General features: G+C 40.3%; 1 long non-coding RNA gene across 3 annotated transcripts in view; it reads right to left on the bottom strand.

Moving 5' to 3' along the window:
- The window catches only part of LOC138302018 (uncharacterized), a 442,874-nt gene that overhangs the window by 344,579 nt on the left and 72,867 nt on the right, over positions 1–25,428 (bottom strand). For 2 of the 3 annotated variants that reach the window (XR_011205223.1, XR_011205224.1), the window contains exon 4: positions 4,677–4,718. This is a non-coding gene — a long non-coding RNA (uncharacterized lncRNA). Of the gene's footprint in view, positions 1–4,676; positions 4,726–25,428 lie in introns of all 3 variants that reach the window. The other variant, XR_011205222.1, reaches the window with a different exon arrangement.

The raw sequence follows: 25,428 nt of genomic DNA, 5'->3' as shown, positions 1-25,428 counted from the left end.
GTGATGTGGGTATGTGTTATATATTGTGTTGAGTGTGTGGGAGTGTTGTTTGTATGTGTATCAGGTGTGTGTATTTGGAATTGTCCAATGTGGTGGTGTTTTGGAGATGTGTGTGTATTTTGAGCGCCGCGGTGTGTACCGCCAATGGAAAACTGCGGTTGAAAGACCGCTGCGTGGATTCGTGGGTCGTAATAGCATTGGCGTGTTTCTGTTGGCGTGGAGGTGGAGGATTTGTTTTCACCAGTTTAACACTGACCTTTGGTGTGGTGGACTTGTGTGGGTGTCTGAATTTCGGCGGATTCTGAAATGTGGGTCATAATAGCTGTGGCAGAATTTTGCGGTCGCAGTGGTGTATTGGCGGTCTTCTGCACGGCAGTAAGCGGCTTTTACCGCCAATGTTGTACTGACCCCCATTGTGTAAATAATACATTTGAAATGTCAGACAAGTAAAAACTTGTTATTCTAAGTTGTAACATCATAAAAAATGGATCTGTACATATGTGTTATAAATATATGTAATTTTACAAAGACATGAGTTGTGTGTTGACTATTAAAGTAAAATATTGTTGGACCATTTTAAGGGGCATTTTGTTTTTCTTTTATGCAGACATTTGAAGATGACAGCCTCAAGTGTTGAGACCTTTTCCATATCTTTCAACCATGGAAAAAAGGGACATTATATAAAAATTCAGATTGAATAGACAACCTATTCTGGATTTATGTCATTAGCGGGAGCCAGATCTTCTGCTTCACAATAGGAATCCCTCACCAATTACACCAAAAGTGAAAATCATGGCAGCCCTTGATTTTGTGGCCACATGCACTTTCCAATACACTGTGGCAGTATCAACTTTCACTAATGTGGTACAAGAAATTCTTTCTTCAATGATGATTCTCATCAACAGCTTCATTCAGTTTCCACCTAATGAGAATTTTAGAAATGTGAAGGGAGATTTTCATGATTTGGGTGGCCTACCACATGTGAATGGATGACTTGATGGCTCACAAATTACCTTAGTGCCACCACACACCAGAGAATAGGTCTACCACAATCGAAAAAACTTCCATTCAATGTGCAATTTGTTGGTTACCTGATTTATACATCACCAGCATGTGTGTGCCTATTTCCCTTGGTCAACACATGATTCCTTTGTACTACGGAACAGCATCATGTCCCTGCAAATGTCATAACTTGGACCTGAGTGGACCTGGCTTGTTGGTAAGTACAATCTGTCAATCTGAATCTTGGCATATTATTAGTTAGAGGGGCTGCAATGGGTTCATACATTTAGTGCAATGTTCTTTATACTTTTCATATAGGAGGCTCAGCTTTTCCTAACTGGCCATGGTTGTTAACACCACTGAGGAATCCAACAATACCAGGGGAGGTCTGCTTCAATGAGGCCAAAGGAAGAACATAGAGACCCGTTGAGTGAGATTTTGGGCTGCTGAAGGCCAGTATTTACTGTCTGGATAAAACTGGTGGAGCACCCCTCTGTTTACCCAAGGTGTTCCAAATCATCATGTCCTGCTGCATGCTACATAACATCACCCTGCAACAGAACATCCTGTACATTGCAGATGATGGAGAGCATGATGTGACACCGGGTGAGGATGCTGAAATGCCAAATGAAGATGACCGTAGTGAAGAGGAAGGAATTGGCATACGTCAAGATGTCATTGACCATGTGCATGAGTGCAATTATATCTTTACATAATATTACATTTACTGTCAGAACACTTATGTGATGAACATCTCAGTCTGTACTGGATATTTTTTAGAAATAGGTTGGTCTGAAAAATTCCTGGCAAGGATATTTGTTGATCAATGTTTTGATACATTGACTACTGTGTTCAAATACATAGATTATCTGTGATTGATCGAAGTGATTGTGTCCTCATATGTTATCATTTAGAAGGTGTCTATTGTATGTGGAAAAGATAATAAATTATTCTTGCTCTTCTGCATTAGAATTCTTCTCTTTGTCATCTTCATTTGGACATTTCAGATTTGTGACTTTTGTTGTTATGTGCCACTGTTGTCAAGTACAAAGGGAACATGTGTTGATCCTGTGTAAGACACAAACACTTTGGATGTAAAAATATTGTACAAAGACAACTTGCACATTGATTGTATAGGGGTTTTTGGTATTGCAAAATAATTGTTTGCTGTTGTATGTTGCCACCAAGGCAGTCTGTGCTCCTTAACGTGCTGTAACCACATGTGTGATTTGACTCATACCATATTCATCTCCCTTCACATTTGCTAAATCCTCACTTTGCGTTAAGTGTATGAGGCTGTTGATGTGCCTCATCATTGTAGGAAGACCTTGTAGCACGCCACTTTAAGTTGGTTGCGACATTTCACCAGATATTGCCACAGTGTATTTGTGTGATCCTGTGTCTACCACAAGAGAAAGTTCTGCCATGAGTTTGACTACTAGTATTATTGATGTGGGATTCATCCTGTGAGGAAGGATGACATGAATCAAGATTAATTTGCCTTTTGAATCTGTTTTGTTGTATCAAATAATTTTCCTCCATAGTGTCAAGGTCTGGAGATGTAATTGTAATGATGGCACAGACTATTTGGTTCATCCCAAAATTGTATTAGTTTCATTTACTTGGACCAACAAATCTTTTTTGGAAATGGATGTAATTGATACAAAGATTTGTGCTGATACAAATTATGTTACATGGTTGTAAATGGGAGAAATATTACCTAAATGTAGCAATTTGTTTACAATTATCTTTTTTTTTTCTGTTTTTTCCATAAAATGATGTAACAAAAAAAAATGCAATTAGACCACAAGAAGTACACCAGTCTTTGAATTTGTGTGTTAAATTTCAATGTTACAAACACACATCAATTCAAACAGGATGAAAACAATATACAAATGTAAACCAAAAAAAAAGCAATCAGTCAAGGTGAATGAAACTATTTTTGTCAAATGAAAATAGTTTGGAGTCCAATGTACAAAATACAACTGTCCTCAAAAGGGTAAATATGTCCAGGTATAGCCCACATAGTGAATGATTAATTTAAGTTCTGTGTCTCTAGGTGGTGGAGTTCTTGCTATCCTTTCCTGGTGTCCTATCCTGTGGGGTGGGAGATCCACAGTTGCGATGACTGAGGTGGTTACAGGTATTTCTGCATGTTGCAGGGCCTCCCATTCTGTGGCTGAAGCAGGTATAGTGAGGTCAGATGTTGTAGGGTAACAAAAAAGGGTAGATGCTGCTAGGAAAGTCACGCACATATGATGGTAAATGTCAAACAGCATACCAGTTAGGAAGCTTAGATTGGAGTTGTGAGCCTACATTTCTGAAATGTGCTCCCTCTGCAACTGTTTTATATCTTGCAGCTCTGTAAGGATCATATCTTCTGACTTATGTAGGGTTCCCAAGACCTGGTCAATGGTAGTCTGGGTTATAATGTACCCCGTGGCCTCGGATTTCTGGCCCAAAGATTTTCTCCCATTACTCTTACCTCCACTACCCTCTGCCCTTGAGCCAGTATGCCCCATCCCACAGGGCCCTGGCTAAACTGGAGGTGGTGGTGGTGGTGGTGGTGGTGTTGATGTTGTCTCAACAGCAGCCAGGTCAGGGGGCACAAGATTGTTGTGACATTCCTTTGAACACAGGAAGTAGAGTTATACATTGGTTGAGGTGTTGTAACAGCTGGTGTAGGAGGTATAGGTGTGGGCAAGTGAGACTCACTGGAGTTGTCTGCCAAGACAGACCAGATGGACCAAGCATCTCATCATCACCTGGACTTGCAGGACTGGAGTCCTCAGTGTAGGCTTGATCCTGGTCTGGAGTGGAGGTATCCTCTGTGGCTGATGGTAGGCTTCAATCTCTAGGTATAGGTCCTAAGATGAACTGCAAGAAAACCATTTTGTAGGAGTCTGGACTATGAATGAAATGGATTTGAGCTGCATATGAAGCAACCCGAAGGGAATTAATTTTACAAATAATTGTGTAATTAGACCTTTTATTGTTTGTGGCAATGTACAAGCATATTTGAATTTAAACTCAAATAAACTTCAGCAAAAACTACATCTAAAGAGATGCCCTGGAAAGTAATATTTACTTAGGAAGGGTACATGTGATATACGCACAGACAACCCAACTCAGATGAGAGAAAAAATATGAAGGAAACCATTCTAAGACCTAGCATTCTAATCAGATTATCATGCGACTTGGTAGGATTTCTGGTATTAGTCATCATATCAGCATTGATAGGTGAATTTGATGTAATAATACAGTAGGTTCTACATGCAAAATGACTTGTAAGAAAACCTTTTGATCAGCATACTTTGATTAGTGATACCAATTACATCAATTCAGTGTACTGACAAGCAAGAGACAACACACAATATTTGAAATCATGCCATTTCCATTCATTGCACCAAATGGGGTTTGTCTAATGCATGAGACTTTAACACGTGCATATATGTTAGAAAGAGAGGTTGAGAAACATCACATTGCAAACATGTTTTCCAGATACAGAAACAAGGCAGCATGGTAGTTGCAGTCGTTACATCTTAACATTGCCAACATTTTGGAAAATATAAATGGAATATTTCTAGTGAAATATATGCCGTGCAGATGAACATACATTTAAAAAAGAATACTTAATATTTATGAAATATGTTGATAGCTGAAGAAACACTTACATTCGCCATTCCTTCATGTTCTAAGAGATTGAGATTAGGTACCTGTTATCTCGAGTAGAACAAAATACATTAAAAAAACAATCAAATAAGGAAAAGCAAGAAATAATCAATGAACAACAATACACAATTTGACCACACATATTGCCCAATAGAGAAACATGAGATAGTACCATACTGCTACTATTTTCATGATGACATTAGATTTGTGAATTTGAAATTTGGGTCGATTTGTCTTAGAAAGGTGGAAAACAAATAATCAATATCTAAATTAAGAGCAAAACATACATTTCTGTTTCTTGAGCCATTGAGAAGTGTAACTTACCAGTCTCCACTCCACCAGAGACTTCAGTCAAGCCATCAGTACACAGGATCTACAAGACCTTCTCCTGCCAGGGAATAAGCTGTAAGGGGTGGCTGGGAGAACCACCACGGGTCCCCCGTGCTTCCAGGTGATACATGGAGGACAGGGAGAACAATTTGCTGCGCAGATCATTCCACCTCTTCCTAATTTCCTCCTGTATACACAGGTTGAAAGCTTCAGCATTCACCCTGCCAGTTATTGTGGTCCATATTTTTCTTTCCTGAAATATGATTGTATTTTGTACTTGTGCTCCAAATAATTGTGGCTCTACTCTAATGATTTCATCCACCATGACTGACAATTCTCCCTTTGTAAAATGTTGAGTCCTCCTCCCTGCCATAGTGAATAACTAAAAAGAATTATATAGTGGCCCATAAGTTGATGAAAATATATAAAAAGAAAAGTAAAATGAACAGAGGGAGAGAAAAAAAGAAAATAAGCTGACTCCTGAGTAGCAAAATCAGCATCATAATGGTGTTCTGCAATGAATTGGCAAACACTCATGGTCTGCATTGGAATGTGTTAAATAATGTGGCTCGCAGGTGTACATTATTGGCCAAAATGCATCGGGTGTGTGTTGTTAGCATTGATCCAATAGCCACAGCCATAGAACACTGTCCCGCGTTGGGCTCCATGGTGAGGAAACCACTACAGATGCACCACTAGTATGACTGTGCTATCTAAATGTGGTAGGCGCAGTCCCACTGTTGCGACGACAATGGAGTACTGTTTACCTGCATTGTAGTCCACCATGTCAGCTGTGGAATATCACTTGCGCCTGAGAATACGCTCTGTCGATGCTGACGGAAGTTCAACTGCCTTAGATCTAAATGCAGTGGTCAGAACTTTGGCAGTTTGACATAGTTTTTGGAACTGCCGCCACAGAGGATTGGCAGTAGTTCAACCAAGATCTTAATCAGGCACATAATGTATGCTTCTAAAGAGAAAAGAGCTGCCGGTAAGACTAAGAAGTTTTCTAAAATAGTATGTATAAAGATGCATAGTGAGCACAACATGCAAAATAAAAAGCAGGGTTTGAAATCAAGTAAGAAAGGAGACAAAGTAAATGCCAATAAAAGTAATACATCTTATAAAAAAGCAGAAAATTTAACAAAAAGAAAGAAATAATTTAAGGATATACGAGCAAGGATGTTTCAAAGTATGATGATTCAGAATTTGGTCTGAACTTTGAGGCAGAATAAAAGGTAAAGAGATGCACTGAAACCAAAAGCATATTGAGAAGGTAGTTGGTAAGGCATTTGCACTGAAGAGTAAACTGTTTATTTTGATACTGAACAAAATGAGAACACTGGATAAAACCATGTTGTGTATGAGGAGAAGAAGCAAAAAAAAGGTGTGTGAATAGAAGTAATAGAAGTAATTTTTGTGAAACTTTCAGAGGAGAATGGAGGCACTGAGCCTTTCTTTAATGAAGAAAGCTACTTCCAAGAAAACACATTGGTGCATGCAGCAGAAACAACTGGTTGATGCTCTGAGGTAAAAGATGATATTCGTATTGCAAAAGAGGAGATAGTTCCTTGGAATGTAGAGGAAGTGATAGCTGTAGAGGTTCAGGGAAGATGTAGACACGCCCCTGTATACAAATGGAACTTTAGAAATATTTTTAGTGCTCTGAAGGAAGCAAATAAAACAAATTACGAAATGTTCTACTTCAATTTCTAGATAGAAGTGTGAAGCACAAAATTGCGATTTTGTAAGGATTAGATCCATGCAGAATGTGAAAGTATACTAATTTACAGGGATATTCATTGTTATCGGAGAAAGTGTGTGTAAGTAGTCTTAAACACTTTAGGATGTCAGCTGTTCATTACACTAAAATGAAAAATGTTGTTAGGAGACTTTACTTTGTGAAAACTCTTGCCTTATGTTAAGGAGAGATTAATAAAACTCAGTTACATGGTACGCTAGCTGAGGTGGAAAAAGTTGTGAATATATTCAGTTTAGTTTCTTTGGTCCTGCAGAGGAGTCTAAGGAAAATGCTGAGTTTTTATGTGCAGGTGTAGAGGAACAGGAAACATTTATTGATATTGAAAAAGTTAAACAAGAGATTGTGAAGTTTAACACAGTTTCTTCAAACTGAGTTTGTATGTGTTGTCGCCACCCTCACTAAAAAAGCCAAACTTGCAATGTTGCATTCCGAAAAAATGAACAGGAGAACAGATTAGTGTCAAGAATTTTGTGTGTATTTGTTTGTGAAGGAATGGTTTGATTTGTGAACATGGCAAATTATCTGTAAGTATTGCTGTGATAAGTTAGAGGACAACAAAATGCCAGCCAAAGTAATACATAACAAGTTAGAATTGGTATCAATTCCATAAGAACTTCCACAATTAAATCAATTATCATACAAACAATGTGTACACTCTTTTCAAGCAATAGTTTGTATGGAGCCAAAGACTGGGAAACTACCACCAACAGAGCTACAGAAAGGCCTCAAAGCAAAAGTTGTCTACTTGCCTTTAGTTTTTAATCCGAATGTTGAAATTGTGGGAGTAGACAGTATTATTTATCAACCACTTATCATTCTAGTAAATGGTGTGCCTATTAAAAACAGAAATAAAAATCTGGCAAGACTTAGTAGATGCCAGTAAAGTTAATAAAGCTACATTATGCCTCAAGGAAAATATTATCCATTACAAAAATGTTGATGTAATTGGAGATGTAAGTTCTATGGAGGATTAAACATTACCATCAAGAGGACAGATTGAAAAGATAGATAGATACAAATTAGAAGAAATACATAATCTCTATATTATTTATCCACTCAATTCCAAAGAATGTATTGACAATGCTATTGATCTCTTTCAAAGGAAACAAGGAAAGGGAGCTCCATTGAGTGTGTGGGAAAAAGGTTTAGAGGCTTGCTGTTTTCCACACCTATTTCCCACTGAAGTAGGTGGGCGTTATGATGACCACCTTGTACAAATACCAGCACCTGAGTACAGGTCAACTAGATTATATTCAGAGGACCCTAGATTTCACCAGTGCATTCCATATGTATTCCATCTATTATTTCAGTGTGATTTGTCCATATGTTGTGAACCACATTCTAAAGACAGGAGTTAATCCACAAAATCTCTCTACAAAAAATATGTTGAGAAAGTTCAAGGTAAGAATGAAAAGTTGGAATACAATTTGATTAATTTGATGGCATGTCAATGAGGGACTAATAAGTATTGATATTGTAGATTTGGAGAACTGAAATGTATGTTGCGAAACTTAGGCGTAACTACTTGGCTTGTGACACTCAGTTGTGCAAAGTACACGTGGGAATGAACAGCTTTTTCTCTGAAGTTAGACATACACTGACACAAAAATCACTGAAAAACATGTACAACCTTAGAAGAACAGAGGCTTCCAAGTATATTAATGTGGCTCTAAAAATAAGAAATGCAAATATGTATATACAGTTTTTTGCAGACAGTTCCATAGCTGTTGCTTGTTATCTCAATTTGTACATTATAAAATCAGAGACGATGTGGTAAGAGATTTCTGCTGAAAAGTCTCTAACCAAGCTTCAGCTTGAAAAACGCTTTCACAGAGGGAGATAGGTTCCTATGAATGCTGTAATCGGTTGAGCTCAACCAGTTTGTACTCGAAGCCAAGGGGAATGGTTTGGGTAAGTCTAGGCCTTGCAAGTATGTGAAACAGAGTCTTGAAGTCTTTCCTGGAAATTGAGTAGCTAGCAGAGTTTGACCTGAAAAATTCAGATGTTGTGAAAACAAATATGTTGGATAATTACTAATCAAGAAGGGGTCCACACCTTGGTAACATATGTCTGTACGAGATTCTTGAAACAATGTAACGGAAAATGTAGATGAAGGGAAATATGCAGTAGTTGGTTGCAAAAGTTGTTTGTCTCGACACACAAAAGGAAGTTTATTAAACCACAGATAACTTAGTTGCCAAATTCCTGATATAAAAGAGTTTTTCCATTTGGCACTTCTCCAACTGTTCAAGCCTTAGAATTCTGAATTGGAGTTACTCTCTCACTTTGGCTGCTACGAAGATTCTTTTAATGCTGTGAAAGACAGCATTCAGTGTTCAGTCTTTCCAACTATATGAAAATGTTATATGATGAGATTGAAAGGAGGACAGTTCACAAAGCAGCCAAAGATTAGGACCTCTAAGTCAAGATCCTCTTGGAAAACCTATTATTGAAAATGAAGCTGCCATTGCCATGAATGAGGTCGAGACTGTAATGCAACAAGCAAGACAAAGAAGTGTTGATTTTGAGCGGTCAGTTAAACAACTGAATGAGAAGCAGAAAGAAATATATATGGAGGTAAAAGAGAAAATAGAACATGGATTTCTCCACGAAAAGAATGAAAGTAAATGCTCCTGATTTAAGACAATACTCTCACACATCAGTGGTCAAGCTGGCACTGGAAAAAGCTTTGTAATTGAAGCTCTCACCACTTATTTACAGAGAAATATAGACTTGAATTTGTCGTGTGTAGTAATAGCACCAACTAGATTAGCTGCAAACAACATTAAAGGATTACCTACAATGACTACTTATGCTACCTGCAGAACATAACAACAAACTGGAGTACCAAATGTTATTCTGGGAGCTTGTAATGCTGTCTCAAGAGCACTGAAAAAACTGAAAATTTTAATTATCAATGAGGTGAGCATGGTCTCAAACCTAATGCTTGCCTTTGTACATTTGGGAATGCAACAAACTCTAAAAGAAAACTATGACTGTTTGGAGGCAAGCAAGAACTTAATTGTGTTTGGTGATCTACTACAATTTACCCCAGTTACAGGATAACCTGTGTTCAAGACACTTCTTCATGATGAAACTCAGAATTCCGCGGAAAGCATTGGAAATGTAAACATTTGGCTAAACTTCCAATACAAAGAACTACCTAGAAATAAATATGCATCATGCATCGGATGTGGAATATAAAAATATTCTGAAGGATATTAGAGTAGGGGTTCTCACAAGTTAGGGGAAACATTGCTATGAAGGTTGACTTATAAAGAAACTGTTGGCTATGAACAAGCACAGCTAATCTTCAGTTTCATTGAAGAAGGAAAACCCATCATCTGCCAAATTCCTACACTCCAGGAGTGATCATATTTTGATGAAAAATTACTAGGACTGGAGAAAGAAAAACATTTGAAACTTACAATAATTGACCCTGGTATAACAATACTTCTAAGTGAAAAACTACAAGATAAGATGGGTTCATTGGAGAAATCTATTTCCAGAACTGTAGCTTTAAAAAAGTGTTCACATGTTTGCAAAAACTGTAGGGTAATTTTTTGGCTTAATTTAGATGTTGAGGAACGATTAGTTAATGGTGCTATGGGTAATGTATTTGATTTCATTTTGTTTCCTAACAGAAATGAGGTTGAATACTGAGTGATTAAAGTTGATCAGGTTGATGATATAAAACAGATTGGAAGGTCGATTGCATGTTTCACACATGTGAAAGACTTATATGCTCAGAGGAAGTCGTTCCCAGTTTCCCTAGCATTTGCTGTGACTATTCATAAATCTTAAGGTTTAAGTGTAGACACAGCATTTATTAATGTTGGAACTACTGTCTTTAAGGAAGGTATATCATATGTAGCCTTATCTTGAGTTAGAACATTGTCTGGTTTGTATCTTGTAGACTTTGACAATAGTAAAGTAAATGCTGATTCAAGTTCTGTCAAAGAGTGCAATGAAAAGAGAAGTGTTTAAGCTCCTTAGTTTGGACAGATTATAAAAAAAAAACTTTAATCAGCCGAAAGAGAAAGCCCTTGAAGGATCATACTGATGTTGTTCACAAGAAGTGTAAGAAAGAGAACAACAAACTTTTTAAGAAAAAAAAATACTGCCAATGCCAATGATATTGTTGGTTACCTGTTGTCAAACTCACGTGGTGTCAACTGCTATACCAATGTGGTTCTGAATAAACTGTTCTCTTTACCTTGTGCTGTTAATGCAATTGAACAAAGACAGCCCAAAAGATTGTGTTCTGCACTGTTTGCTTTGTTAGAACACTTGTGCAGTGAAAGAAGTAAAACATATTGTGTATCTCACATTCAAGACCTTGTAGACTTGTGCACTCGATCTGTACACTTTCCTCAAAACATTCAAGAAGATGGGCAAAAATTTTGAATGGTAATCTTTGGTATCTTAGAAGAAGAGATAGTACCTATAAATGACTTATTAGGACTTAGTTACTCGTGAGACCATGAGTATAAGTTTTACTTCTACATCAAAACACACAAGGATTCAGAATGATTTATTTACTTAATACTCTCAGATTACAAAACTGTCAATTTTGACAGGTTGTATAAAGAAGCCTCATAGAACAATACCTGTAGAAATTTGCAATCTGGTCTTCTATCGACTTTGCATATACGAAGAAGTGTCAATATCTTATCCTAATGCTACAATGATGTACAGCAGATGGAAGTAAGACAAATTACACATTTTAAAGCATGACAAATATCTATTTCTGGACAAACACATACCACTATGGCTATTATTTTTTTGTGAAGGAGTGAGTATTACATTCGGACACTATCATATACATGTAAAAACTTCAGCTGGATGGACAGAATGTAACAACTGCAACCTCACATTCAAGAACAAAATGGCTTTTAAACTACCAAATTCCTACCTTCTGTTTCTTGAACCTAAGTTTTAACGAAGACTACAACTGAAAAAATGAAATAATGTACTTGTCACATTTCTAATACAACTATTTACGACATCATACAACCTACCAGTGGTGATATCTATAAAAGGGATTCGAAATACTGATGCTCAGTTAGTGGTAGAATGATACAGCACAGATGCCAGTAAATTGGAAACAGTCATTACAAACTAAAATCTAGGACAAAAAATATTTTGTGGAGAAAGAAATACTACTAAGGTTATTATCTTTAATAAAGGAATTACTGTTACCTCTGGATACTGCATTTTGTAATTAAAAAGTAAAACCAGATGGATACAATATATTGTGAGGATTACACACAATCAAACAGATATTGCAACATGACCTATCAAATTAAAAGAAGAATTAGAATCGGAAAAGTAAAATAGTCTATGTGTAATTTATTTATTAACAGTTTCTATGACATCATACGACCTACCAGAGGTAATGTCTTTATAAGGCTCTCAATATGCTAGTGTCCTTTATAGATATATTTGTATTTTAACACTCTTAATAAAAAAACAGTAACATTTAGCATATGGTTTCTTTATATTAGCTCAGTAAGTATAGCCAAACCAATCAGTTTATTAATTGTAGTTAGTGCAATGCACATTGTCACTAATTTAAAAGTGGCATACTGTTCAGTTCTGGTTTTTGTTTCTCCACAATCTATGTGATTGTTTTTTCCCCACTGTTCAATGATGATTTCTTATACAACACCTTATTTATGGTGTAAAAGTATGGAAGCTGAGAACAGTAAAAAAGGGAAAATGAAACGTTTAAATTAAATGTGTGATTGCTTTACAATTTTAAAAATGTGTAGTTCTTTATTATCAACATGAATGTTTGCATTTCAAAAACTTAAACCTTTCTGTGCACATTTATAACATGTAACATTAACTTATATTTATGTTTTCCCTCTTTTTACACATATCAATTGGAGTATTTATTGCAGTATTGTATGTGACTAATTACATCTTTCCCCATTGACAATGCATCCAGTAAGAAACTCACACAGACATTGGTGCATACACTGATACTCCCTGGTACACCCTCATGCATAAACTGACATACCCAGACACACACTGATACAGACACTGACATAGCCAGGCACACACTGATGCATACACTGACATACCCATGCACACACTGATGCATACATTGAGAAACCCAGCCACACACTGAAGCATACACTAATACACCCAGGCACACACTAACGCATACGCTAACACCCATTACACACACTAATGCATACACTAATACACCCAAGCACACTCTAATGCATACACTAACACACCCAGAGAGATACTCACTCATGCACAGATACACCCACGAACATGCTACTCCATATACTAACACAACAAGGCACACATTGATACATACAATAACTCACCCAGGCACACACTCATACACACAATGACATACCCAGACACACACTTGTGAATATGCTGGTACACCCCGAGATATACTCATGTATACACTGACACACCAAGGCACTTACTAATATATACACTGACACACCAAGACACACTCTGGTGTATACACTAAAACAGCCAGGCAAACACATGCATATATTCACACACCCAGGCACACAGTTATGCAGACACTGACACACCCAGGTACACACTGATGAATGCACTGACACACCCAGGCACACATTCATACATACATTGACATACCCAGGCACACACTACTGCATACACTGACATGCCTAGAAACACACTAATGCATACACTGATACACCCCTGCACACACAGATGCATACATGACACACACAGGCACACATTACTCCATACAATGGCATGCCCAGGCATACACTCATACAAATGCTGACACACCAAGAGATGCACTCATGCATACACTGACACACCTGGGTATACACTCATGCATACACTGACACACCCAGACACACACTGGTGCATACAGTATACAGTAAGACACCCAGGCACACACATATGCATACACTTACATACCAGGCACATAATGATACAGACATTGACACACCCAGGCACACATTGATGAATACACTGACACACCCAGGCACACACTCATGCATACACTGACATACCCAGACACACACTAATGCACACTGTGAGACATCCAGTCACAAGCTGATGCATACACTGGCACAGCCAGAGACACAGCGATGCATACACTGAGACACCCAGGCACACACTGACACATGAAGTGATATTCCCATGAACACATTATACATTCACTGAGCTACCCAGGCACACACGTAGGCATTCATGCAATCACTCATACGGGCACTTACTCACCCATAATAACACACATTCAGACTTTTACAAACATATATATAAGATATCATCTTACTTTATTAGACCTGAAGAGATGGTTCTAACAAAAAACATTATTTTTTTGTCATTTTTTAGTTTTTTCTATTATTCAACAATTTCTTTTGTTTTTTGTGCTTTCCAAAAAAAAGTTCAATGAGAGCAGAGATCGACTGCTCTCCCATGCTGAGAACTGTCATACACTTTAACAAAACCGTTCTAGCAGTGCAAACTGTGAAACAGTTGGGGGTATACGGATGGTGCTGTGGCAGATGTTAATGGTCCACATACAGCTTCACCCGCTGCAGATATTGTTGCAGTGCTCTAGTCCTGGTCTCTCTCTGCACGAGCTGGGTGACTTGGGTGAATTGTCTTGAGATGTGTCAACATGCGTGAAGTACCACATGAGTACTTCTTTAGAGTGTCCATTGAGAACATTTTGTTGCACAGCATGCACTCTACATTTTGTGCCACAACTTTCTTCTCCCCTGATGGAAATGCAAAAGATTTACATGCAATACTCTCCTTTTCAGAGAGATTTCTTTCTCAGAAGAAGAGCTGTCATTTTCATGATGAACATTTTCAGCAGGAGATTCCATCTTCCACAGGAAAAAAACCAAATTGAACACCAACAATAAAACAAAACTGTTGCTCTATTTGCAGAAGTGTGAAATGTCACAACCACACCTAACGCATGGGAGAAAGGGTGGAGACTTCCTGTGCAAGTGATTGAAAAGTCTTTCAGCCAGCGAAATCCATTTGTTTCTGTGTCAAATGGGATTCCCAGATTCCAGCAAAACTATTTAAACAAGATTTAAAACTTTGTTCACTTAAATTGTATATGTTTCACTGATTTTGTGATAAACCACTGAAGTCAAATAATAATTTTTAAACGTCTATATATGTCTTTAGGTACTGATAAAAAACATGCAAGATCTGCAAACCTCCTGTAGATCCAGAAATACGTGATGAGAGGGGTCGCAACAAATTTGTGAACCCTACAGTTGTTTTTTAAATGATCAAAAGAAAAAATTACTCTTATCTCATATTCACTTTTTAATTATTCTTTTATTAGTAAAAATCTCTGATGAGACCTCTGCATAATCACAAACATTTTAAAAATGAACTCTTGGGAAGGGTGTATTGCATCTTCAATACCCAGAAATGATAACCCCTGGTCAATCAAAGGGCACCGTCTCTTTTTATATTCATAATGACTAAGCATACCGTGCATGTAGAGCAATACAGAAATGGAAGAAATTCTGTGAACACTGGCCATACTATAAACAAACTAAAATGTACTATAGCATGCTACTGATTCGTATACATTGAGGAAAACACCATCAAAGCATAAGGTTTGACTATATTCATATAGCACACAGTGCACTGAACAAAGAAAAATATAATCTAGCCAATAAGATTGTGTGGTATCCCCCAAACCAATCAAACATGCATAACATCCTGTGAGCTTACAAGTTGTACATATCCATGTCCTCTATGAGTCCCACATACTCCCAGTACAGTTTTCTACTATAGGTAAATACATTTTTTTTTTAAATTACAAATTCACTGGTAGAAATAAAGGTTTCATGGATGTAGACTAATAAAGATCTTAGAAATTCTGGAAAATGCCAAAGGTTTCAGGGACGATTTAGTTAAGAAATATAATTGAAAAAAACTCAGAAATTCACCAAAAAATAGAGGTTTCAGGGATCCTATCGTTAGGAAATAGAATTAAAAATACCTTCGAATTTCACTAAAAAAACAAAGGTTAGAGGAATGTTATAGTTAGGTTCAGATTAGAAATCCAACAGCCATAGTTACACTTATCTCAAGACACTTTAACTCATGCTCTAAGGTAATTATGATTCGCACCCCCGCCATGAACAGTTTTCCCTGCATTAATGTTATTACAAATGTTAGAGTTATATTCTAAATGATGTTGTAGAAGATGGTATTACTGATGTAATATGTGGATTGCATGACGAGGGCATGAGTTAATGTTACTTTTGAGCACGAGTTACAGTGTCACTGTAGGCAACCCCGTAGGCATCCAACCCCGCACCATGCATGGCCTTTGGCTCTGCACAGAAGGGATAGGCTGCAAGGCCAATCCTGTGGCCAGGTCCTTTGGCCAACCATCATGGGCACCCCACCCAGGGCCAAGCATGGCATTCGGTCATGAGCAGGTGGGGGTTGGATGCAAGGCCTAGCCTGTGACCAGGTCCTGCGGCCATCACCCAGTTAGCACCCAGCCTCGCACCACACAAAGCCTTCGACCATGCACAGCGGGGATTGGCTGAAGCAGGGATGCAGTCACCTCCAGTGAGTATATCAGAGCATTTTTCAATGTGGAACTGCACCATTGTTTTCCTTGGATAAGTTCACAAACTTGGGAGTATTTGTCCTTTACAGAAGTCGAGCTTCAACTGGGGCACCTTCTATGTTTATATTTTCTAAGTGCTTCCTGAGGAGGTTTAATTTCTGTAAAATGAGCATCAGTGACAGAATGGATACTCACCTGCTTATTTATTGAGGAAGTTCCACAATTTTGTGCAAAATGTCTACCCACTGGAGTACTTTCTACTGGCTAATTTGTAAGTCCTACCTTATTGGGTAAATGTATAGTGCACATTCTATGCCGCCACTGCATAAAGGAACATGAGGTAATGCATCCAGCAACCAACAAGAGTTCAAAGTTTTACACAAACTTATATAGAGCATGAGGGAGCCTCAATTCCCCAATGGTCACATTACTCCGACACACAGAGATCAGCAAGAAATGCTGCTCCCTGCATGCAGAAGCAGTTGTTTCATCTGTTTTTCTGGCTGCTTGACAGCATGCAGGAAAACACATGAAAAGTCTGCTCACAATGGGTGGGAGCAATTTTCCTGCCCTCGCAGACTTACAGTTGCTCCCACTTGGTGGAAGCTGTCATAGCTCTTGCCAAGCGACAGCAAACTACTATGTCCCAAGGGTGGGTGCCTCGGGAGATAGGGAGCTGGTCCTGGAGAGTGACAGCCCCCAGGGCCATTAATGGTTCCAGGAAGGGGGCTGTGCAGCCATTCTCCTTTCTGTTTGTAGGGCCAGCACTAGAGAGGTGGTGGTCACCAGGGCTGAAAGTTGCCCAGGAGGGGGGCAGGCGGACCCCTCCCTATTATATGAATGGCCTAACCCCAGTGAGGTGGTGGTACCTAGGGCTGTAAAAGACCCGGGAGGGGGCTGCATGACCCCCTCCCACTTTAAAGTCATGGCATTGGCTCCGGGGAGGTAGTGGTCCTCATGGCCCACAGCCACCCTCTTAGATATGGGTCAAGATCCAGGGAGGTGGCAGTCCCCAGGGCCATAAATGGCCTTGGGAGGGATAATGAGCAGCCCATACCCAGAATTAAATTTGTTTGGGTTGCCTCGGGGAGGTGGCAATCCCCATAGCCAAAAGTGGCCATTGGGAGGCGGTCCACATGCACCCCTTCCGAATAATAAATACTGTTTTTTGCCCCTGGGACCTGATCAACCCTGGGGCCAACTTTATACAGGTGCGGGAGATCCCCCTTGTTTTATTTTTTCAATTTTGATCCCAATTTCACATAAAGATTTTTAAAAAAATGCTTTTTGGCCCTGGTTGGATCAAGGGAGGACCCCAGCACCAGGCCTAGTGGCTCAGTGTACTCCTACCCTGCACTCTTATAGTTTTTATTTTTATTTGTTTTTTTTGGGGACTCAGCTAAGTCTGAGTCCCAAACTGGCTGCCAACACTTCCTGGTTGAAGTGTTGGCAGCCAATCAAATCTCACCTTGAGATCTATTGGATCCGCCGAGGATCCACTTCCCTAGATATCTATATTTTTTTACTTTAAATATCTCTGAAACTACTGAACAGATTTATACCAAATAACTAAAAGTACACTTTCAGGACCAAGAGCTAGCTTTCTGACAAATTTGATGTAATTCTGTCCAGAGGTTCGGCCTGTAATCATGTCTAAAGTCGCTATGGGAAATTGCACGGGGAAAATGTGTTTTTGGACTGCCTCCTCTTTTTCCCGGCCCCTGCTTGATGAATTACCCCAAACATTTCAAGATAGGAGCTGAAGTGAGAGGCCTACAAGTTTTGAAAAATTTGTGAAGATTCATCAAACGGCCATAAAGTTATTGCCAAAACAAAAAAATGCTTTTTCTATGGAATCTAGGGGCCTGATTTAGATTTTGGCAGAATCAGTCCCACCTTTGGTTTTCGGTTAAATAATCCATCCACTGACGAGGCTGGCTGCCCACTCTATTTGGATGTAAATAGGACCATAGATGAAAGTACATCAATGAACCGCTGTCACCACCAAGATTGTATACCTGCATCAAGAGCGCAATAGGCAAAAGCAGCTGGCAATTGGACAATAAAGAGTTTTACCACTAAGCCAATCATGATGTGCCTTCCCACTGATGTAACTGTGGCAGATAAACCTCCACAAATGAGTTGGCAGAATCAAAGGCGTAAACGCATTAAACTCACCGTTTTTTCACAGTTACACTTCTATTGCCGCCATGAGCTCAATCCTATGAAAGTACTGCCTTTGCTGCTGCTTCTGTACCACAATGAAAATCAGCCCTGTCAAGGCTGGAATCGAATGTAAGTGACTGTTTACCTGTTACCATCAGAAATGTCTGTTCACATTAGTACTGGACTAGTGCATTTTTCACAAATATCTGCAATGAACAGTAAAATATTGTCGAATGCATATGTGTGTGATGCGGTAGTTTAAGAAATCAAAAGAAACACACCTTTATATATTCCCCAATTTGGTACAAGCCTGGCCTCCATGCTAATGGCCATCTAAACAAAACGTTACATTAATACATACAAGTGTAAATAATTATTTTTACTAAAGTACCAAATCAGATACATATCCATTACACAGTATTTGAACTACATAAACTAATAGTGTAGTAATTGCACTATACAATGCAACAAGTGAGTTTACAAGAAATTTACATCCAATGTCACCTCCAAACTTAAAATATATCAAATATGTATCAATGTCACATTTCCTCCTTACAAGTGCATTTTCTGTGGATCACTTAATTTCAGTTAACTCAAAAGTGTTCTTTATGTGTAATGCATATGTGGTTATAATTAACCTATCCTTTCTAAATAAACACACCTGAATTCCCAAGTAACAAAAATAAATACATGTTTAATTTTGGTGCAAGTGTTCATTATCATGATGCATGCTAGAATCAAAATTAGCATGTCAATTACAAATGTTCATCACTAATGTATGCACCATACAATTATCTAAAAAAATAAACATGCTTGTTCACTGTCATAAATGAAATAAAGTTTGTGGTACTGACATTTCCATGTATCACATTGTCATCATCCAATTCCCTTTTAATTAAAAATAATGTCAGGACAAACTGTGTGAAAATAAATTATATTTGATTAACAAATGAGATACTTCTCTCATAATTAATTTTTGGAAAATAAAATAATAAATGCCCATAAGATAACACTATGTACACAAATTGGGATATCGGGCCAGAACTTGCCTCCTAATTACACTGCCAAGGGATAACCTCCTCAGTAAGGGGCACCTAGCATACAGGGCAGGCACCGCAATGCTTCTTCTTGGGAAGGGTAGGTTTGGGTCTCACATGGGTAAATGCCAGGATAACAATAAAAGGGTGTGGAGGAGAAGGGGTAGAAGAGGTGGGAGAGGATTGGATTTTGGAGAGAGAGGTAGCTGGATTGGGTGTTGTGTGTATCTCCTTCTGTTTAGAGGTACATGTGAGTCTGGTATAAGTTTGGGGGGTGTTTTTTTGGAGGTGTGTGGTGTTCGGGTGAGTGTGTGCATTTGCGTTTGGTGTGTGTTGATGTGGGTGTACTTTTCTGTGAGTGTGTACATTTGGATGAGTGTGCCATCCAGGTGCTTGGTGTGGTTGCAGTGCATGTGTCTGTGGTTGTGGGTGTGGTGGTTGTAGTGGTGGGTGTGGTCGTGGTACTTGTGACTGTGGTGATGGGAGTTGTGTTTGTTGTGGTTGTGGGTGTGGTGGTGGTGCTTGTGTCTATGGTGGTAGATGTTATGTTTGGGGTGTGTTGGTTGTGGGTGTGGTGGTGGTGATTATGTCTGTGATGGTGGATGGTGTGCGTGTGGTAGTTGTGGTGGTTGGTGTGGTGATGGTGCTTGTAACTGTGGTGATGGGTATTGTAGTTGTGGTGGCTGTAGTTGTGGGTGTGGTGTTTGCAGGGGTGATGGTTGGTGTGGTGGTTGCTATGGTGGCTGTGGGCATAGTATCAGTAGTATGTGCACAGTGGATGGCTATATCTTTGTGTTTCTTGGTATGTTCGTATTTATTCATGTGTGTGGGTGTGCTGCTTGTGTCTGTTGGAGTGGGTGCGTGCAAAGGAGTGAGTGTGCTTGAGATTGGGCTGGTAGGTGGGATGTGGGATAAGGAAGGGACCAAAGTAGGGGCACAAGTTTGGGCCAATTTGTGGGCTGCGGTAAGTGCAGAGGCTATCTTTGCAAGTAATCTCTGCATGCCAGACCATGAAATATGAATGGCATCTAGGAATGCAACCATCTATTGCATTTGGTATCTAAGCCCCTGGATACCATTCACAGTTGATGTATGGCTCACAGAGATGCTGCGTATGAGGTCAATAGCCTATTCACCAAGTGTAGTTGGGGACACAGAGGCAGGGGGAGGTGCAAATGTTTACCTGCACTTTTTATTTCTCTCATTTCAACACGTCAGTAATTTTCAATCATACTTATGGCACAATTTGGAATAAGGATCAAGCAGTTTGTGAATGGTAAAATTTGAATTGTGAGTAAATCGAAATGAAAAGTCACCTTATTCATTTAGATAACAACTATGTTAAACATCATATTGTTCCCAGTCTGATACCACCTCTTTTGGGAAGCCCACCCTGGAAAATATTCCCAGGCGGGGCTTTGCCACTGCAGGAGCTGTAGTGGTCCTTAGAGGAATTGCTTCAGGATATCTGGTGGCATGGTCCACTATCACCAAGATAAACCTATTGCCTGAAGCAGTAGGAGGGTCAAGGGGGCCAACTATGTCAACCCCTACCCTTTCAAAGGGAACCCCAACCACAGGCAGTGGAAGAAGGGGTGCCTTTGGAGTGCCACCTGTCTTGCCACTGGCTTGACAGGTTTCACAGGACTTACAAAATTCCTTTGTGTCCTCTGACATTCTAGGCCAATGAAACAAGGGGACAAGCCTGTCCCAAGTTTTCATTTGCCTCAAATGTCCAGCTAAGGGAATGTCGAGGGCTAGAGTTAGGAGGAACTTTCTGTACTCCTGAGGAATCACCAATCTCCTGGCAGCTCCAGGTTTTGGATCCCTTGCTTCAGTGTACAAAAGGTTGTCCTCCCAGTAAACTCTGTGAGAGTCACTGACATCCCCATTTGCTTGTTTGACAGCTTGCTGCCTTAGACCCTCTAGTGTGGGACAGGTATGCTGTGCCACACTCAGCTCCTCCCTGGCAGGCCCCCCCTTCACCCAAAAGCTCAGCAGTGTCTGCTTCCAGCTCCTCTGGTGTAGGTTCTGCACAGGGTGGAAATTCTTCTTCTTCAGAAGTTGAATCCACTGTAGAGGGAGGGATAGTAGGTAGTGATTTACCTTTACTAACCCTAGCTTTAAGGAGCACTTGGTCCATTCTTCCAGGATCCAAGTCACCCTGTCCTTTTTGCTTTTTGGCCTGAGCCCTGGTCAAAGCAAAAATATGCCCTGGAATGCCCAGCATTGCTGCATGAGCCTTCAACTCCACTTCTGCCCAAGCTGATGTCTCTAAATCGTTCCCTAGTAGACAGTCTACAGGTAAATCTGAGGCAACCACAGCTTTCTTTGGACCAGTAACCCCCCGCCCCCCCAGTTGAGATTCACAACAGCCATGGGGTGGCTAAGAGTGTTGTTATGAGCATCGGTTACTTGGTACTGGGACCAAGTAGGTGTTGTTCAGGGTGGACCAGTTTCTCTATTACCATGGTAACACTGGCACCTGTGTCCCTGTAGGCCTGAACCTCAACACCATTTATTAGGGGTAGATGCTTGTATTTATCCATGTTAAGGGGACAAGCAACCAAGGTGGCTAAATCAATAGCCCCCTCAGAGACTAACACAGCCTCTGTGGTCTCCCTAATCAGACCAACCCCAACTAAGTTACCAAAAGTGAGCCCTGCTACTCCCTTGGATTGGCTATTAGTAGGTTTGCTCCCACCACCACTGCTATTACTAGGGGCACTAGGTGTAGCAGCAGGGGTTGTAGTGGTAAGAGGCTTGGTGCTTTTCTTTGGGCAACTGGGATCAGTTGTCCAATGGCCTTTTATTTTACATAAATAGCACCAAGGTTTCTTTTCTTTGTTTTGATTTGAAGAGGATTTGGGCCCACCACCCCCACCAAAGTGTTTTTGCGGGCCTGATGAAGACTCATTTTTTAGATTTGTCCCCACCCTTGTCAGAAGACTTACCATCCTTCTTCTTGCCATCCTTGTCACCCCCTGTATGAACTTTTCTGTTCACCCTTGTTCTGACCCATTTGTCTGCCTTCTTTCCCAATTCTTGGGGAGAGGTCAGATCAGAGTCTACCAGGTACTGGTGTAACAAATCAGACAAACAATTATTAAGAATATGCTCTCTCAGGATTAAGTTATACAGGCTTTCATAGTCAGAAACTTTACTGTCATGAAACCACCCCTCCAAGGCCTTCACTGAATGCTCAACAAAGTCTACCCAGTCCTGTGAAGACTCCTTTTTGGTTTCTCTGAACTTCATCCTGTACTGTTCAGTGGTTAAGCCATAACCATCTAGGAGTGCATTCTTAAGAACTGTAAAATTATTGGCATCACTTTCCTTCACAGTAAGGAGCCTATCCCTACCCTTTCCACTGAAAGATAGCCATAGGATAGCAGCCCACTACCTTTGAGGGACCTCCTGTACAACACAGGCCCTCTCAAGTGCAGCAAACCACTTGTTAATGTCATCCCCCTCCTTGTAAGGGGGAACTATCTTGTGCAGATTCCTAGAATCATGCTCTCTTGCAGGATGACTATTTGGAATACTGCTGCTGCCACCATGGGGTCCTAACCCCAACCTCTGCCTTTCTTTTTCTAAATCAAAGGACTGCCTATCTAAATCCAGCTGTTGCTTCTTGAGCTTCAGCCTGGATTGTTCCACTCTCAATCTATTGAGCTCCCTTTCTAACACTCTGTTATCAGGGTGGGTTGGTTGGGCATTCATTGAAACAGAAGTCTGGTGTGAATGAACAGAGGGAGACCTGTTCCTAACAGATGGCACTCTAACATTCTGGCCTACAGAAGTAGCACTTCTACTGTGATGAGAAGCAACACTATTACTGTGATGTGAATTCACATCAGTACCAGCTATGCTAGGTGGCCTGCTAAGGGGTAGGTTGGAAAGATTCCCTCCCAAATCTTTTGCTAGGGGTGCCCCAGAATCAGAGTGGGAACCATCAGCTAATTTCTCACCAGAAGTGCCAACTAAGGTCTTATCTTGTTCAATGAGCATATTAACCAACAGTTTTCTTGAGGGATTCTTCCCTACCCCTAAACCTCTATCTACACAGAGACTCCTTGCTTTCTTCCAGCTAAGGTTTTCATAAGCTATGCTGGACAGATCAAGAGTTTGGCCTGTACAATACATGATAGAAAAGGTTTAAGGGACAGAAAAAGAAAGAAAAAGTTTCAGAACTTTTTTAAAGAACAGAAAAAAACTTTTAAAACTTTTTAAGAACTTTTTGAAAGTTTAGAGGTACTTTTCAGCACTTAGTAAAAGAAGTGGGAGAAGAAAAGCAAAACTTTTTGGTTAGGTGTACATACACTGAACTTGTTTTGTATATTTTTCTCTTATGAAAAGTACAATGACAAAAGTGGTAAGTAGTTGCAAAGTACTTATCCCACCGCTGCACAACCAATGTAGGAGGCTGGACTGGCTTGTAGTGAGTACCAAGGGGTACTTACACCTTGCACCAGGCCCAGGTATCCCTTATTAGTGTAGAGGGGTGTCTAGCAGCTTAGGTTGATAGAAAAGGTAGCTTAGCAGAGCAGTTTAGGCTGAACTAGGAGACGAGTGAAGCTCCTACAGTACCACTAGTGTCATATGCACAATATGATAAGAAAACACAATACACAGATATACTAAAAATAAAGGTACTTTATTTTTATGACAATATGCCAAAAGTATCTCAGTGAGTACCCTCAGTATGAGGATAGCAAATATACACAAGATATATGTACACAATACCAAAATATGCAGTAATAGCAATAGAAAACAGTGCAAACAACGTATAGTCACAATAGAATGCAATGGGGGCACATAGGGACAGGGGCAACACAAACCATATACTCTAGAAGTGGAATGCGAACCACGAATGGACCCCAAACCTATGTGACCTTGTAGAGGGTCGCTAGGACTGTAAGAAAACAGTGAGGGTTAGAAAAATAGCCCACCCCAAGACCCTGAAATGTGGGTGCAAAGTGCACCTAAGTTCCCCAAAGAGCACAGAAGTCGTGATAGGGGAATTCTGCAAGGAAGACCAACACCAGCAATGCAACAACGATGGATTTCCAGATGAGAGTACCTGTGGAACAAGGGGACCAAGTCCAAAAGTCACGATCAAGTCGGGAGTGGGCAGATGCCCAGGAAATGCCAGCTGTTGGTGCAAAGAAGCTGCCACCGGATGGTAGAAGCTCTGGATTCTGCAAGAACGACAAGGAATAGAAACTTCTCCTTTGGAGGATGGATGTCCCACGTCGTGAAGAGTCGTGCAGAAGTGTTTTCGTGCAGAAAGACAGCAAACAAGCTTTGCTAGCTGCAAGGGTCGCGGTTAGGGTTTTTGGATGCTGCTGTGGCCCAGGAGGGACCAGGATGTCGCCAATTGCGTGAGGAGACAGAGGGGGCATCCAGCAAGACAAAGAGCCCACTCAGAAGCAAGCAGCACCCACAGAACTGCCAGAACAGGCACTACGAAGTGGAGTGAACTGGAGCTCACCCGAAGTTGCACAAGAGGGTCCCACGAAGCCGGAGGACAACTCAGGAGGTCGTGCAATGCAGGTTAGAGTGCCGGGGACCCAGGCTTGGCTCTGCACAAAGGAAATCCTCGAAGAGTGCACAGGAGCCGGAGTAGCTGCAAAACATTCGGTTCCCAGCAATGCAGTCTAGCGTGGGAAGGCAAGGACTTACCTCCTTCAACCAAACTTGGACTGAAGAGTCACTGGACTGTGGGAGTCACTTGGACAGAGTTGCTGAGTTCAAGGGACCTCGCTCGTCGTGCTGAGAGGAGACCCAGAGGACCGGTGATGCAGTTCTTTGATGCCTGCGGTTGCAGGGGGAAGATTCAGTCGACCCACAGGAGATTTCTTCGGAGCTTCTAGTGCAGAGAGGAG

The sequence above is a fragment of the Pleurodeles waltl genome, chromosome 6, assembly GCF_031143425.1.
Source record: "Pleurodeles waltl isolate 20211129_DDA chromosome 6, aPleWal1.hap1.20221129, whole genome shotgun sequence".
Classification (NCBI taxonomy): Eukaryota; Metazoa; Chordata; class Amphibia; order Caudata; family Salamandridae; genus Pleurodeles; species Pleurodeles waltl.
The sequence above is the reverse complement of the archived record's forward strand: the minus strand, read 5'-3'. Positions and strand labels throughout refer to the sequence as shown.